The following is a 5,130-nucleotide window of genomic DNA, read 5'->3' as shown; positions in this document are numbered from 1 at the left end:
AACACAAAACCTATGTATCACGTAACCTATGGGGCAAAAGCCACAAAAAATCCTAAACTATACCCACTGTAATACATTTATTATAAATTTTTTTCTGTCACACAAAAGATTTTAAACTTGTATATGTGTGATACACCTCTCATTCAATGATGCCTAATTTGAAAACCTCTGAACTTTCGAAATAGATAACCCTTTAAACTTTTAATCTTTCTATGTCATTATTGTTCATTTGAATATTGTAATCTATAGTTCCTCGTAAGAGCAGATCAATATAGCTCTGGCTAAACCTCCAAAGCTTTTGTCCCTTGATCAAGCATTGACCAAAAAATGATTCTAATCCAGTAGTTTAATTTATCAGCCCCAAAGCAACGCTGGCTTACGACAGAATGATTCTCATTCCATCTTAATCCTGTACAAGATGAATTAAGATTCGTTTTTTCCATTCCCTTTTGGGCATGGTTTTGGGACCAGGGGACACAACTGGACAGGTGTTGGTCATCTTCAGGCCAGACCAATTCAATAATTACTTTAATTAAGAGGCAAGTGTGGCCTAATCCTTCATTTATTGAGACTATGATGAGAGACACATCATCATTTTATCATTGATTAATTATTCTGGTTATATAATGGGACGAAGATCGGCGTGGCACATTGCTTAAGCACTCCGGCGTATTCGCTTAGTCACAACTTGTTCTTAACTTTAGTTAAATAATAGTTATCCGAAGTACTCATACATATGCTGAAACTTTGGTACTTAAATCAAACGGAGGAATGGATTTTTAATTAGAGTAAAATCTAATTGCTAGATATCCAATGATGCTTAGGCACACAGGCCTGCTATTTACACCCAAAAATGATCAATTTTTGGTTATTATTGACAAGTGATGGGCTTAGTCAATAATAGCAGAGTTTCGTGTTCATTTTGATGTCAGAAATTTCAGTTCTGTGCTAGTTCGGGAAAATGGTCGTAACTTTGACGATACTTATCGGATTGACCTGATTCCAAAGCCAAAATAATGAAAACTCCTGGATCTACAAATTTTATATTTTGAGTTTTCTCAAAAAAGCACTGTAAAGTTGTCGATTTTGGAAGGAAGTGGACGGTCGTGATTGGTCAGGATGCGGAAATTTTAGTTCTGTGCTAGTTCGGGAAAATGGTCATAACTTTGTTGATACAGGTCGGATTGACTTGATTCGAAATCCAAAAGAACGAAAACTTCTGGATCTACAATTTTTATGTTTTGAGTTTTCTCAGAAAAGCACTGTACAATTGTCGATTTTGAAAGGAAGTGGGCGGTGGTGACTGGTCAGGATGCAGAAAAAGGATGCAACTGTCAAAGAAGCAATCGCTAAGATAGTGGAGTCGAAAAAACCGTCAAGATAGTAGACTCAACGTAACCGTTGGTAACCGTTTGTAACCTCTCTTAATAACCGTCCGTAACCTCTGTTAGTAACCGTCCGTAACTTCTATTAGTGATCATTTGTAACCTCCATTGATAACCGTCAATTGTAGGCTTTAAATAGCCATATCATACTCTTCGGAAGGCTCCCCTGACAAATCAAACAACATATTATCTTTTAATTATCTTTACTTTCTTGTACTGCACTTTATCTTTCCTTAGCTGTAGGTTTTCGATTCGCGTCGTTGATTAAATTTTCGCGTGTATCTCTATCCCTGGTGTTGCATTGACGATTAAATTCCGGCGTTATATCTTTGTGTACTAGTGTGGCTGTATTTTTAAGCTTTGTCGTCGATTAAATTCCAGCATGGATTGTACATATAGTTCGGTTCGAAGTTCGTAGTTATTTTCTTGTCCACCTGGATATTTCCTGTCCAAAGTCACCACAGAACCCGGTCTCCTCTCATTAAAAGTCGAAGAATGACTTTCGGTGAATTATATTTCGTCGCGGGAGCAATTCTAGCAAAACATAATTTTGGCACGTCTAGTGGGACCATTGTGGTTGATTTGAGGAGATACGATGGGAGAACAAGGAGACAACTTGATCCTGATAAAGTTGGTGGTAACAACTCATCACCGCAACGTGGAAATGATAAAGTGGGATGTTCTGAGTCATCGACTACACAATCGGTGGCAGAACAAGAGCAATGTGGAGATGTCGACATCTCGAGACAACTCACTGATGAGCAGAGAATGCAATTAGAGCCAAGTCCTGTGATGTTAGCTACTATGAGGAGGATTCTCGATGAACACCAGAACGAAACGATTAACCGCACGATGGAATGCGTCATCGACGTGATCAAGCCCATAATTGTCAACACCTTCCATGAGGTCATGCACGAGCTTGGAACATCAAGTCGTTCAATTCAAGTGCAGGCGAGTCCTGATAATCCTGCTCAAGTGATCCCCGGTCAAGATCCCCACCATGTCCAAGTAATACTAGACCAAGCGATGCAACGCATGGAATATAATCCGGTAAATACTAGAGCCGCATACAGAAAACCATATCCGGAGTGAATGGATGCAGTGCCATATCCAACAGGTTTTGAAATTCCCGATTTCAACCTTTTTTCTGGCGAAAATGATCAATCGCCAATGGAGCAGGTTAGTCGGTTCGGTGTACAATGTGGTGATGCATCTCATGCTAATTGTTGGAAGTTAAGGCTATTTCCCTTGTCATTATTTAAGACAGCCTTCACGTGGTATACATTTTTACCGGCCAATTCTATACATTCCTGAGAGCAAATGGAGACACAATTCCATAGCCAATACTACAGGTTAGTGTCGAATGTGTCTATTGCTGATCTGGCTGATATTAAGCAACATAATTATGAATCAGTGGAGCAGTTCATTTCTGGATTCAAGAGGGCTAAAAATAGATGTCTTACTTCACTCACAGAGAAAGAATTTACAAATTTGGCTTTCAATGGATTGAACTTCAATCTTAGAGAAAAATTCGAAGGCCAAAATTTTGCCGATTTATTCCAGTTAGCAACGAGAGTGTCTAAGTATGAGAAATTACTTAAGGATAGAGATAGAGGACCAAATGAAGACTTTACTCTAGACGTGTCTTTCATGGAAAAAATATGAGCCATATGAGAATATGAAATTCGGCGATAAAAAATCATATTTGCCAATGACAAGGTGGCACATGAAAACTCTTGAATACCTAATTTAAAAGAATCGAATGATCGATGAATCATTCAATTCTTTTAAAGGGGGCAAATGTTTACACCAAAAAATGATCAATTTTTGGTTATTATCGACAAGTGATGGGCTTAGTCAATAAGGGCAGAGTTTTGTGATCTTTTTGATGTAAGAAATTTCAGTTCTGCGTCAGTTTGGGAAAATAGTCATAACTTTGTTGATACAGATCGGATTGACCTGATTCCATATCCAAAATAATGAAGACTCCTGGATCTACAACTTTTATGTTTTTAGTTTTCTCAGAAAATTACTGTAGAGTTGTCGATTTGGGAAGGAAGTGGACAGTCGTGACTGGTCAGTATGCGAAAATTTCAGTTCTGTGCTAGTTCGGGAAAATGGTCATAACTTTGTTGATACAAGTCGGATTGACCTGATTCAAAATCCAAAAGAATGAAAACTTCTGGATCTACAATTTTTATGTTTTGAGTTTTCTCAGAAAAGCACTGTATAGTTGTCGATTTTGAAAGGAAGTGGGCGGTGGTGACTGGTTAGGATGCAGAAAAAGGATGCAACCGTCAAAGAAGCAACCACTAACATAGTGGAGTCGAAGAAACCGTCAAGATAGTGGATTCAACGTAACCGTTGGTAACCGTTTGTAACCTCTGTTAGTAACCGTTTGTAACCTCTGTTAGTAACCGTCTGTAACCTCTGTCAGTAACCATTTGTAACTTCTGTTAATAATCGTCTGTAACCTCTATTAGTAACCGTTTGTAACCTCCGTTGATAATCATTGATTGTAGGCTTTATATAGCCATATCGTACTCTTCGGAAGGCCCCCTCGACAAATCAAATAACATGTTATCTTTAAAATATCTTTACTTTCCTGTACCGTACTTTATCTTTCCTTAGCTGTAGCTTTTCAATTCGCATTGTCGATTAAATTCCGGCATGTATCTCTATACCAGGTGTTGCGTCGTCGATTAAATTCTGGCGTTACATCTTTGTGTATGTGTGTGGCTGTATTTTCAAGCTTTGTCGTCGATTAAATTCTGGTACGATTTGTACGTACAGTTCGGTTCGAAGTTCGCAGTTATTTTCTTGTCCACCTGGATATTTCCTGTCCGGAGTCCCTACAAAACCCGGTCTCCTCTCATTAAAAGCCGAAAAATGACTTTCGATGAATTATATTTCGTCGCTGGAGCAATTCCGACGAAACAACTGCTTTTATGGCCAGACAGTTCACATCTCATATCTTACACTTCTAAAGTAATTTAAAAAAATATATTGTCAGTCTCAATCTTAGTCCATTACTCTCATTTTTCTTTAATTATTGGCATGTCGACTCCACGAAAAAAGTTCCACAAATTAAGAAAAAAGAAAAAAAGAGAGATTAAAACGAATTTTGGACTGTCTTCTCCTATAAGTGGTCCAGCACGAATAGATTAACCTATATCTTTTTTGAAGGTTATATAATCAAATCAGAGTTATACAATGCAAATATAAGTCTACATACAATCATTATAGTACTGTATTGGCATATGAAAGATGAACGTCATCCATTTTGCTTGCTGTATCACTATCTACAGTTTGACTAACCAACAATGTACGTTTGATGGTCGATTCTACTGTTTAGTTTTAAAAGAACGGATTTGTTTATGTGTCAATAAGACTGTTTGTTTTGCAAAAAAATTGACATTTCAAGAAAATATTTTCCAGAGAGTCATTTTCAAGGAAAACGACAATATTTTTGGGTGTTTGTTTGAGACCTCAAAATAAATTGAAAAATATTTTCCGTCATTATTCAGAAGCTAGTGACTTGTGCATGGATAGGCAAAGAACCCGGCACGGGTACCGGGGTCTCAAGCTCGAATCCTTGACTCTCGGGCATGAGCACGGGCACTAGTCTTGGATCCACCAAAACCGAGCCTGAGAACTTGGTGCTCATGCCCCACTCCCTAGCGCCCCGGCCTGGGTCTACAGAGGCCAGGCCCGGCTCCCCAATGCCTGAGCCTAGGTCCATCAA

This window comes from Syzygium oleosum, unplaced genomic scaffold (assembly GCF_021117445.2).
Source record: "Syzygium oleosum isolate NSW1041296 unplaced genomic scaffold, Sole_v2.1 Sole_v2.31, whole genome shotgun sequence".
Taxonomy (NCBI): Eukaryota; Viridiplantae; Streptophyta; class Magnoliopsida; order Myrtales; family Myrtaceae; genus Syzygium; species Syzygium oleosum.
The sequence above is the reverse complement of the archived record's forward strand: the minus strand, read 5'-3'. Positions refer to the sequence as shown.